Genomic DNA, 12,796 nt, shown 5'->3' with positions numbered 1-12,796 from the left:
CTTTGCTTGTGTATATATTTCCACAGTAAATTCTGTAGCAGTAAATTAAGAGACATTTGTGTGCCCCTACAGAGTTTCTTTTTTGACACTCTTCACAAAATTTTCATTCCATCCAAGAGAAAACCAAATCGCTGACTGCCAAAAGATAGGAAGCAGCTGTGTCCAAAGCTTGCTGGTGAACTGCAACTGATACCAGCACTCCTTGCAAATTTGGAAATGGAACTGGTGGGAAAGCAGAGTATAGACATTAACAATGGCAGCTGGAAGCCATGTGGAGAGCAGACCAAGGGGTAAGACCTCCTTAACCCAAGCATCTGACTTTTCTTGGTGAAAGTAATCACAGAGTTGTGCCTAAAAGTCTTTGAAACCACTTATAAGGCATTTCCCCTCAATAACAGAAAACCAAAGTATAGTACATTAGCCATCTATTTGGGAAGCATCTTCTAAAGTCACATCAGATGAAATTCTGGTTCATCAAATACGGTCTGAGTTCAGGTCCTGAACACACAGGTGATGACAATTTTGTCTAAACTGAGGCATAAATTAAATAAACCATGACTACCCACTTATTGAGAATTTGTCTCTTCATCTTTTGAAATGAACTAGGTACCTGTCATTTCTTCAATCTTATGAATAATTTGCTGACTATATAATATGATACTGCATGGCTATTTTAAAATATTTTAGAAAATAGTGAGTAACCTTTACATTTATGGTAAATTGATTTTGGATGAGAATGCAAGACAATTCAATGAAGAAAGAATAACTTTTCAATAAATGTTCTGAGATACTTGGATATCCACATGGAAAAGAATGGACTGGACCCCCTGCCTCACACCATATACAAAAAATTGGGTTGAAAGGCATCAAACATGTAAATGTAAGAGCTAAAACTAGAAAACACTTTTAAAAACATAGCAGTAACTTTTCATGACTTTGGATTAGGCAATAATTTCTTAGAAGTGACATCAAAAGCACAAGCAGCAGCAACAAAAAATAAATTTGACATCAAATTGAAAACTATTCCTCGCTATAATCCAGAAGTTGTGCTTTTGAAACTTATATTTATTAAATAAAAGTTTCCTATAAAAAAAGAAAACTTTTGTGTTTCAAAAGACACTGTGAAGAAAGTGTGAAAAAAACCGACATTGGGGGAAAATTTCTTTTTTCAAATTATTTATCTGATAAAGAACTCTTACTCTCAAAGAACACTTACAACTCAATAATAATAAAGATAAATAACCCAATCAAAACATGAGCAAAGGATGCGAATAGACCTTTCTCCAAAGAAGACAAGCAAATGGCCTGTAAACACATGAAAATATGCTCAGCACCATTAGCTATCAGGGAAATGCAAATCAAAACCACAAGGAGACACCACATCACATCCACTGAGATGGCTATATTGAAGACAGACACATGATAAATGTCAGCATTATTATTATTATTGGGAAGCCTCACACGCTGCTGGTGGGAATCTAAAATAGCACAGCTGCTTCCAGCCGATCAGCTCCTCAAAAGCTTACAGATAGTTACTATAAGCCAGAAACCTACTCCCAGGCATTTAGCTGAGAGAAATGAAAACCTATATCCACTCAAAACTTTACACAAGACTGTTTATAACAGCATAATTCATAATTGCTGAAAATACAAACAACACAATATCCATCCATTGATGAATGGGTAAATACAGTATATACATATAGTGGAATACTATTTGGTAATATAAAAATCTAAGTACTGATACTTGCTATACAAATAAATCTTAAAAACGTCATGCTAAGTGAAAGAAACCAGTTATAGAAGGCCACATGTTCTGGGATGCCACTTCTGAAATCTTTAGACACGGGCGATTCAATAGAAAAGTGGACTCCTGGTTGCTTAGGAAAATGGGTATTGGCGGAAATGAGGAGTGACTGCTAAGAGGCATGGGGTTTCTTTTTTGGGCAATGACAATGTTCTTAGGTCAATTGTGGGGGTGAGCTGCACAACCCTAAGAATTCTACAAAAACATCTAATTGTATACCTTTAACAGGTTAATTGTATGGAATGTGAATTATAACCCAACAAAGCTTTATTTTAAAAATGGTGAGCAACACATTTTGGAATGTGATTCTGAATGAAGAATGTAGGGCAGCACACTTGGACCTGAGAGAGACTAACTGGCACTGTACAGCTCTTACGGCTGCAGTCCTGGAGACAATGAGGGCCCTGGAAGCCCTATTTCTGGAGATGAATCCCCAGCCTGCCAGATGTGTCCTTGGCCCCTGGGGTCTGTCCCCGCAGTCTCCAGCCGTACACGGGAAGATGACTGCTGAGAGCCACAGCTGTCACCGAGTTGACGGCAGTGACACCAAGCCCGCGTTCTCCTCTCCCCAAAGACACGTCCCGAGATAACAAGCAAGCCAAGGGACCGGAGGCAGCCAAAGAAAAAGCCGAAACCTCACTGCTCCTTTCCCTACAGCCACCCTCGGACCCGCTGGTCCTCCCTGGGGCTCCAGACTTCCCTCCGTCCCTCCTGTCCCTCCTGTCCCTCAGCGGCCTTCCCTTTTCGAAGGTGCACCTCTGCTCAAGATCCCCACAGAGCACATTCGTCAGGGTGGGTTGCACCTTGTGGTAATTACTGTGGTGCTCCCGACTCAGAGGTGCAGATTCAGCCCTCTCTTTCTTTTTCTCTCTCTTTTTTAGGAGAAATAGAAAATGCCTTTAATTTGTGAAGTTTAAGTCTTGTTGAAGTCAGGAACTGGGGGAGCCTGAGTTCATTTTCAACTCTTGGGACAGTATAATTTGGATAGACTTAGTGATAGTGGGATTCTTTGTTTCATTTGAGCTCTAGGGACAGCTTTCTTTTTCTTTTTTTTTTTTTAAACACTGGCCCAGCACTTGTTAATTTCTTTTTGTTTTCATTTTAATTAGTTTTTAACAATATGATTTGTGCATACAATTCTGTCTTTTAAGATTTCTTTATCTGAAAGGCAGAGTTACAGACAGGTGGAGGCAGTGAGAGAGAGAGGTCTTCCATCTGCTGGTTTATTCCCCAGATGACCGAAAAGGCTGGAGCTGTGCTGATCCGAAGCCAGGAGCCAGGAGCTTCTTCCAGGTCTCCCACAAAGATGCAGGGGCCCAAGGACTTGGGCCATCTTCTACTGCTTTCCCAGGTGCATTAGCAGAGACCTGGATTGGAAGTGGAGCAGCCAGGACTCAAACTGGCACCCACATAGGATGCTGGCACTGCAGGCTATGTCACAGTGCTGACCCGGGGACAGCTTTCAACATATCAGCATTCAGTAAAGTTTGAAGTGTGTTTCATTTTTAGTAACATTTTGTTAGGTTAGGAGTCTTGTTTTGTCCCTGGTTTATGAAGATTTTTTCAGGAATAGATGTTACATGTAAAATATTTTCCTGTATTTGTTGAAATGGTATTTTTCCTCCTTTATTCAATTTGGTGAAATACACGGTTGATTTTTTTTTATTTTTTAATTTTTGACACGCAGAGTGGACAGTGAGAGAGAGAGACAGAGAGAAAGGTCTTCCTTTTGCCGTTTGTTCACCCTCCAATGGCCGCCGCGCTGCGGCCGGCGCACCGCGCTGATCCGAAGCCAGGAGCCAGGTGTTTCTCCTGGTCTCCCATGGGGTGCAGGGCCCAAGCACTTGGGCCATCCTCCACTGCACTCCCTGGCCACAGCAGAGAGCTGGCCTGGAAGAGGGGCAACTGGGACAGAATCTGGAGCCTTGACCGGGACTAGAACCTGGTGTGCCAGAGCCGCAAGACGGAGGATTAGCCTATTGAGCTATGGTGCCGGCTTACACAGTTGATTTTTAAATGCCTGAACAAGCTTGTGTCCTTGGGCAATAATCCAAATTAGAAGTTTTGATTAAATTTTTATATAAAATAGGCTTTTAAGTATCTTTTAAAATATTCATAATGGCATTTTAAAAATATTTATTTATTTATTTATTTGAAAGTCAGAGTTACACAGAAAGAGAAAGAGAGGCAGAGAGAGAGGTCTTCCATCTGCTAGTTCACTCCCCAATTGGCCACACTAGCCGGAGCTGCATCGATCCAAAGCCAAGAGCTTCTTCCGGGTCTCCCAAGTGGGTGCAGGGGCCCAAGGACTTGGGCCATCTTCTACTGCTTTCCCAGGCCATAGCAGAGAGCTGCATCAGAAGTGGAGCAGCTGGGACTTAAACCAGCACTCATATGGGATGCTGGCACTGCAGGTGGCGGCTTTACCCACTACACCACAGCGCTGGCCCTTTAAGTATTTTTTAATCTATGTCCATGAGTGTGATTGGCTTAGAATTCTCTTTCTTGTTGTATCACTTTATTTTAGTATCAAGGTTATATGGGTCCGAAAAATAAAACTGCAGACATTACACTCTGTATTAGTCACCCATTGTTGTCTAACAAATTGCCCCAAAACTTAATGTTGTGAAACAACATTTGTTATTGCAGTTGTTGGCAAGACTCAATTCCTTAGCGGCTGTTGTATGTAAGTCTGTTTCCCATGAGCTGTTGGCACGAGGCCACTCCTAGTTCCTTTTCATGTGAGTCTTTCCATAGGGCATCACACAAGACAACTGGCTTCGTCTAAGTGAGGAAGCAGAGAAAGAAAGCTTGCCGGTACCAGTAAGAGAAAGTGTGCCAGCATTCTTATCCCACTTCCTTTCATGTCCACACAAGGTGTCCTCCTGTGGCCAGGTCTCTTCCCACCAAGGCAACAGCTCTAAGCAGTTGGGGATTTAAGACACGCTGGAGATTCCCTTCAGCCACCCCTGGTACCATGCCAGGTTTGATGGACTGGCCTTTAGACTCTTCTCCGTAGTCAATGAAATTCTTCCTTAGGGAAAGAGCCTTCTAATCCAGTTTTCCTCTGTGCTATGTTCTGAATATCGATGTCTTGGTGTCTAAAATGTATGTGTTGAAACCTAAGTCCCAACACAATAGAATTCACAGGTAGGGCCTTTAGGAAGTGAATAAGTTCTTAAGGCTCCATCAGTATGAATGGGACTAGTGCCCTTATAAAAGAGGTTGAAGGGAGCTGTCTTGCCCCTTCTGTCATATGAGGATGCAACAAGAGCCCCCATCTTTGAGGCATAAACAAAGGCCTCACCAGACACTGAGTCTGGTAGTGCTTTGATCTTGGACTTCCCAGCCACCAGAACTGTGGGCAATGACTTTCTATAATTTACAAATTAACCAGTCTAAGATATCTACTTATAGTAGCTTGAACACACAAAGACATTCCCAATTTTCCTTACTTCCCTGTTCAATCACTTTTGGGGTAGCTAGCCCTTTAAGGAAGGAGGAGTCAGTTTCTTTTATTTTCATCATTTAGAGAATATTTTATCAGTTTTTATAATAAAACTCACATAAATAAGACCTTACATAGTTAATATAGTGTGTTAACCTTGTAGAAATGGAAAAAATTAAGTTTAATATCTCAAGACCAATATGGCTCCAAATTTCCATAGAATGCCAACTCAAAATGGTAAGCTGGGATACAGAAACTAAGAAGCAAGGAGGGAGGGAGGGAGGGGAAAAAAGAGAGAGAGAGAGAGAGAGAGAGAGAGAGAGATACTCCCATCCATCCTAAATGCCCTAAACAGCTAGGTCTGGGCCAAGCCAAAAACTCAGTCCAGGTCTCCCATGTAGACTGCGGACTCAACTACTTGAGCCATCACTTGCGGCCTCCCAAGAGTGAGCATTAGCAGGAAGCTGAAATCAGGAGTGGAACTGGGACTCAAACCCAGGCACTCTGCTAAGCCAAACACTTACCCTACTCCTTGACACTTTCTAAATTTAGTACAACCAACTTCCTCACCAAGGCTCTTTCCACACAGGCCAGCTACAACTAAACAGTTCTCTTGGATATTAGAAATTAGATGATATATGTTTATTAGATCTAAGGTATTTGAGGGGATGGTGTTGCTGTGTAGTGGGTAAGGTGCCATCTAAGCTGCCAGCATCCCATATCCATGCTAGTTTATGTACTGGCTGCTCCACTTCTGATCCAGTTCCCTGTTAATGGCCTGGAAAAGGCATCAGAGGATGGCCCAAGTGCTTGGGCCCCTGCCACCTGTGTGGGAGACCTGGAAGAAGCTCCTGATTTCAGCCTGGCCCAGTCCTGGCTGTTGTAGTCATTTGGGAAATGAACCAACGGATGAAAGATATCTCTCTCTCCCTCCCCCATCCCCCTTTCTGTAACTCTGACCTTCAGAATAAATAATCTTTTTCTTTAAAAAAGGATATGTGAATCAATCAACAGTAAAGGAATTGAATCAATTGAATTGTTTTAATTCTTGAAATTTTTAAAATACCCAAAGCTATCCATCAATCCTCCAGCATCCCTTGGATATCTACCCCACACCGAGCACTGTGTTACACTTAGGGGATACCTACCCAAACCCTTTATTCTTCTATAATTTAATTTGGAACGTGTGGCTTATTAAAGAATTACTGAAACACAGAGTCATGCAAGATGAAATCATAATATATCATTTCTTAGCCATCCGAATGTCAAAAGCTAGGATGTCTGGCAATATCAAATGTTGAAAGAGTATGGGGTTAATAGGCTGTCTCCTGTACTGCTGGTGGGAACACAAAAAGAACTGTTTTGTAAGGCAGTTGGCAGAATCTAATCAAGTTTAAAATGGGCACACCATTATGACTCAGCAATTTCAGTGCTTGGTATCTGCTTTAGAAAACCTCTTACTGTTGCATAAAGAGGCCTATTGAGGATGTACTTCATACCGCTGAGCTGAGGAAAAGTGGAATTGGCATAGACATTCAGCATCTGATAACTACTGAATAAATTGTGGCTTGCCTGTACTCTGGAATTCCACACAATTTAAAAGTATGCAGATTTATAGATAGAAGCTAAATATATAATGATGAGTATAAATGTGTATAGCATAAAGTGGAGCATAAATATGTACAAATGGCAGCTTTTATGGTGAAAAATACTGGTACATACTAGGTTATTACTTTTCTTATAGGTATACACCTCTATTTGTGTCTGTGTGTGTGTATACAGAGGGATGCCCCACTAACTGATGACTGCTTCTGCAGAACAGACAGGGGCCAGGATCAGGGGGAGGCCCAAGGAGCCTTTTCTATGAACATTTCTATATTTTTCATACACTGCTCGGGAAATAAAGATAATTTTTTAAAAATAGAGCTATGTCACTATGTTATATTCTACCTTTTCTCATTAGTGATAGCTTTGGAAGAATATTTGACTTTTTAAAGTTAATTTATCACATTTGATCATCAAACATGCTATCAAAAATAGTAATCAAATATAATGACTTGTGGCCAGCCCTGTGACATAGCAGATAAAGCCACAGCCTGCAATACCAGCATCCCACATGGATGCCAGTTCAAATCTTGGCTGTTCCACTTCCAATCCAGCTCTCTGCTATGGCCTGGGAAAGCAGTAGAAGATGGTTCAAGTCCTTGAGCCCCTGCACCTGTGTGGAAGACCTGGAGGAAGCTCATGGCTCCTGGCTCAGATTGGCGTGGCTCCAGCCATTGCAGCCATCTGGGGAGTGAACCAGTTGCTCTGCAACTCTGCCTTTCAAATAAATAAATAAATCTTTTTTAAAAAATCAATCATCTAAAAATAGATATAGATATATATATATTGACTCATAAGATAGAGAACATGTGAGAATTCACACATTGCCATATTAGCCTAGTCTCCAAAGTCCAACCCTTTTAACATGCAGAGATGAGATGTTCAGTTCTCTGTTGGGCAGACACTACTGTTGGTGGAGGCAACCCAATCTGCAGAACAGCTCTTGGCTGTTCCCAAGAAGCTGTGGGTTCAACAACAAAACAAACCACCCACTTAAGAGATGGGCCAAGGACCTCAGTAGACATTTTTCAAAAGAGGAAATCCAAATGGTCAACAGGCACATGAAAAAATGTTCAAGATCACTAGCAATCAGGGAAATGCAAATCAAAACCACAATGAGGTTTCACCTCACCCCGGTTAGAATGGCTCACATGCAGAAATCTACCAACAACAGATGCTGGCGAGGATGTGGGGAAAAAGGGACACTAACCCACTGTTGGTGGGAATGCAAACTGGTCAAGCCACTATGGAAGTCTGTCTGGAGACTCCTCAGAAACCTGAATGTAACCCTACCATTCAACCCAGCCATCCCACTCCTTGGAATTTACCCAAAGGAAGTTAAATTGGCAAACACAAAAGCAGTCTGCACCCTAATGTTTATTGCAGCTCAATTCACAATAGCTAAGACCTGGAATCAACCTAAATGCCCATCAACAGTAGACTGGATAAAGAAATTATGGGATATGTACTCTATAGAATACTATACAACAGTAAAAAAAAACAATGAAATCTGGTCATTTGCAACAAAATGGAGGAACCTGGAAAACATTATGCTGAGTGAAATAAGCCAGTCCCAAAGGGACAAATATCTTATGTTCTCCCTGATTGGTGACAACTAACCGAGCACCAGAAAGGAAACCTGTTGAAGTGAAATGGACACTATGAGAAACGGTGACTTGATCAGCCCTTGCCCTGACTGTCGATGAACAACTTAATATGTTATCCCTCTTAGTATTTTTTTGTCTGTTCTACTTAATACTATTGGTTTAATTCTGTAATTAATACACAGTTATTCTTAAGTGTTGAAACTTAACTGAAAAGTGATCGCTGTTAAATATAAGAGTGGGAATAAGAGAGGGAGGAGATGTACAACTTGGGACATGCTCAAGCTGACTTGCCCCAAACGGCAGAGTTAGAAACATACCAGGGGATTCCAATTCAATCCCATCAAGGTTGCATGTACCAATGCCATCTCACTAGTCCAAGTGATCAATTTCTGTTCACAATTGATCATAATGATAGGACTAAGAATCAAAGGGATCACATAAACAAGACTAGTGTCTGCTAATACTAACTGATAGAATCAAAAAGGGAGAGAACGATCCAACATGGGAAGCAGGATACACAGCAGATTCATAGAATGGCGGATGTCCTAAACAGCACTCTGGCCTCAGAATCAGCCCTGAAGGCATTCGGATCCGGCTGAAAAGCCCATGAGAGTATTTCAGGCATGGAAAGCCAAGACACTCTGCCCAAAAAAAAAAAAAAAAATGACCTAAATGAAAGATCTCTGCGAGTGAGATCCCAGTGGAAAGAACAGGTCATCAAAGAAGGAGGTACCTTTCTCTGAAGGGAGGAGAGAACTTCCACTTTGACCATGGCCTTGTCTAAATATGATCAGAGTCGGTGAACTCAAAAGGCTTCCATAGCTATGGCAACTCATGACAAGAGCCTAGGGTGATTACTGATGCCATAAACAAAAGTGTCAACTTGTTAAGTCAACAACAGGAGTCACTGTGCACTTACTTCTCATGTAGGATCTCTGTCCTTAACGTGCTGTACATTGTGATTTAATGCTATAACTAGTACTCAAACAGTATTTTTCACTTTGTGTTGCTATTGGGTGCAAACTGTTGAAATCTTTACTTAATATATACTAAACTGATCTTCTGTATATAAAGAGAATTGAAAATGAATCTTGATGTGAATGGAAGGGGAGAGGGAACGGGAAAGGGGAAGGTTGTGGGTGGGAGGGAAGTTATGGGGGGGAAGCCACTGTAATCCATAAGCTGTACTTCAGAAATTTATATTCATTAAATAAAAGTTAAAAAAAAAGAAGCTGTGGGTTACTCTCATGACTAAAGTCAGGCATGGTCAATCCGTAGACAGCAACAAATGCTTGAGCAGTGCTCCAAAGGAAAGACTGGCCATTGATGGCATGAAGTGTAATGGAAGAATGGAAATGTAACGCACATTTGTGGGTTCACGCTTGCAATGGAGGATACAAAGACAGAAAGACTCATGCAGTGATTCGTAGCTCAGAGCATGGCATTGGAATTGGATTCACAGCTTGACTTCATCGTCATAACCACCTTGTAGGTAGGTGTTCAGATCCTCCCACTCCCCCTTCATTGTCAGAAGAAGAACTGAGGACCGGGCAGGGAGGCTGGGTAACTCGCCTTGCCCGAGGTCCTGCAGCTGGTGCCAGGGCCAGGTGTCCAACCCAGGCCTGCCAGACCAACATCTCTGCTTTCAAGTACATTTGTGTTTACTCACATCATTTAAAACAAAACAAAACAAAGCAAAAACCTACCATGAATCAGATTCTCCTTTTCAGGTCTAGGCAATAATGAGTGGGAGTATGAAGTCATCAAAATAAATGCAAGGCTTTTGGTTTGTTGCTTTAAAGATAATTCACAGCTCACATGTCTCAAGGCTGCAGCAGATCTTCAAAGTCCAAGGAACTTGCTCTCAGAATCAAGGCGGTCACACCGAAGTACAGTCAGGAAGAAGATGGGTATGTTTCAACTCCCTCAGCGCATTTTCTACTCCTCCAACCTGTGACTGGTCCTCCCTCCAGGCTCAGTCCTCTGGGTCACCCACTGAAGAGGAGACATTTATTCCTAGCCCACAGAAGTCCCTGCCAGGCCCATCTGCATCAACAGCTCCCGTGTCAAGGGTGCCGCCAGCTTGCCTGGATCAGTCTCTGTTCCAGACAGGATCACGACTACCAGCTGCAAGGTGGAAAATCGTTCCAAGTAGGCTCACCAAGCCAGGCTGCTGCAGGCGTCTGGTGACCAAGGGGACAGGGCAAGGCTGCTCAACCAAGCAGAGTGGGGGAGTGGCCTGTGTACTGCGTTCTCATGGGCAGCAGAGCCATCTTTCAGATTTGGAATCTGATCTCAGATCTCCTCCTTCATCAGCTTCCAGTGTCTTTGGGATAAAGATCCTGCTCCCTGCACACCACGCAAGGCTCTCAGTGAGCTCTCCTGCCCCTCCCAGCCTCACAGGTTCCTTCTCTGTCCCCTATGCTCCAGCCCTACAGGACATCTAAGTCACCCACCACCTTTATGACGGAGTCCCGGGTATTCAGCCGGTCTGCGTTTGGCCTGGCTGATTCTCCAGCTCAGCTGACATGCGTCCTCTCAGAGGGGCCTTCCCACACCCCTCCCCACCCTAGGGTGGTTGTCCCTGTTCCCTCCCACAGCACTGTGTTTCTGCCGGGGAGCATTTATCGCTGTGGGGATAGTTTCAAGCCTGCCGCCCTTCTAGCCTAGGAGACCCACGAAGACAAGAACAGTACCTGTCTTATTGGGTGCAGGCCCAGCCTACATTAGGTATTCAAGAAATGTGTTTTAAAAGAGTGTTGAACAGCAGAGCAGTGTGCAGGAGAAAGAATCCTCCCTGCTGGAGAGAGCTGCACGTTGACCTCTATATGCTAAAGTGTTTCTACCTTGATGCACCAACTCGCTGAAACTCCAGAGGGCGCAAGTGCAAGCAGGAGCTGCACCTGCTGTGCTGACTGCTGGCAGGTATCAGAGAAGGAAGTGGGCCAGCTGGGCACTCGCCCTGTCCTCCTCTGTAGGTGGCCCCAAGGGCTCCCGGCATCGTGCAGGTTTCAGAGCCGAGTGCCCACCTGAGGACCACACTGCCATTCTCTAGATTCCTCCTGAAGTCCTGAGTGACTCGCCCTTTGGGGGTGGGGTCTGTGTGGCAGGAAGGAGGGGTAGCCTGCCCCCTTGTTCACATCAGAGCCCTTTAGTAAATGCCAGTGTCCAACAGCCTCAGCTGAGGAACGATCAGCAGTGCCCAATTTACAGGAAAGGCGGGGAACGCTGCATGGGGGCTGGGGGGCAGGAGGCATCACGTGGGCTTTCGCTGTCTCTTATCACCGACGGCTGCCTTGCTGCTGGAAAAGCAGACTTCCTGTCCGGTGACTTTAACAGGTGGAGTCAGGGGGACTCCACTCCCAAATGATCAGCGCCGCACAGAAGGGCTGGAGGGAAGGAAGTGTGGGCTCCTCTGTGCTCCTCCACGTTTCTGCCACCTGAGGACACCCATCCAGTGCCACCTATGAGGATGGGTCCTCCACGGGCTCCAGCCTGCCAGTGTCTTGATCCTGGACTTTGCAGCCTCCAGACTGTGAGAAATAAGTTTCTGTTCTTTATAAATTACCTTGTCTCGCTGGTGCCACGGCTCATTAGGCTAATCCTCTGCCTGCTGCGCCGGCACCCCGGGTTCTAGTCCCGGTCAGGGCACCGGATTATGTCCCGGTTGCTCCTCTTCCAGTCCAGCTATCTGCTGTGGCCCGGGAGTACAGTGGAGGATGGCCCAGGTCCTTGGGCCCTGCACCCGCATGGGAGATCAGGAATGTTGGGAGCAACCCGGACTGGACTGAGTTACTGGAATTAAGACTTATTCTATGCATCTGCTCTCCCACAATATGGCGCTGGGAGAGGAGGCAACAGCTTCTACCCAGCTGCCTCTCACCAACTTGACAAGCTGCAGGACCTGCTCCTGATTGGAGGAGAGCAGCGTACTCGGCGTGTGGGCAGCCGAGTTAGGATTGGCGGAGGAGGACTATAAAGGAGGAGAGAGACGGCATGCACCAGGAACATCTAAGGGGAACATCTAAGGGGAACACCTGTGCAGCCCCCGAGAGAGCCGGCCGGCGGTGTGCCGCTCCCCCGCAGAAGTGGGGAATGTGGCAGGGGGAACCGCCCTTCCACGGAGGTGGAAGGGATGGTAGCCAACCCGGAAAGGACCAGCAGCAAACCCGGGGAGGGCCGAGCAGACAAAAGAACAGCGCAGGGTCCTGTGTCGTTCCTCCACGAAGAGGGGGAGCGACAAGGAAGAAGCACCTGGCTCCTGGCTTCGGATTGGCACAGCGCGCCAGCCACAACGCACTAGCCATAGCGGCAACTTGGGGGGTGAAC

The 12,796-nt window shown here is 44.7% G+C and overlaps 1 long non-coding RNA gene across 1 annotated transcript in view; it reads right to left on the bottom strand.

The window, feature by feature from the left end:
• LOC103348106 (BAALC binder of MAP3K1 and KLF4) overlaps window positions 1–12,796 on the bottom strand; it is a 79,930-nt gene that overhangs the window by 26,587 nt on the left and 40,547 nt on the right. The gene's annotated exons all lie outside the window — the stretch shown is intronic.

The sequence above is a fragment of the Oryctolagus cuniculus genome, chromosome 6 (genome assembly GCF_051225735.1).
Source record: "Oryctolagus cuniculus isolate XC-2025 breed Fujian yellow rabbit chromosome 6, ASM5122573v1, whole genome shotgun sequence".
NCBI classification, from domain to species: Eukaryota; Metazoa; Chordata; class Mammalia; order Lagomorpha; family Leporidae; genus Oryctolagus; species Oryctolagus cuniculus.
The sequence above is the reverse complement of the archived record's forward strand: the minus strand, read 5'-3'. Positions and strand labels throughout refer to the sequence as shown.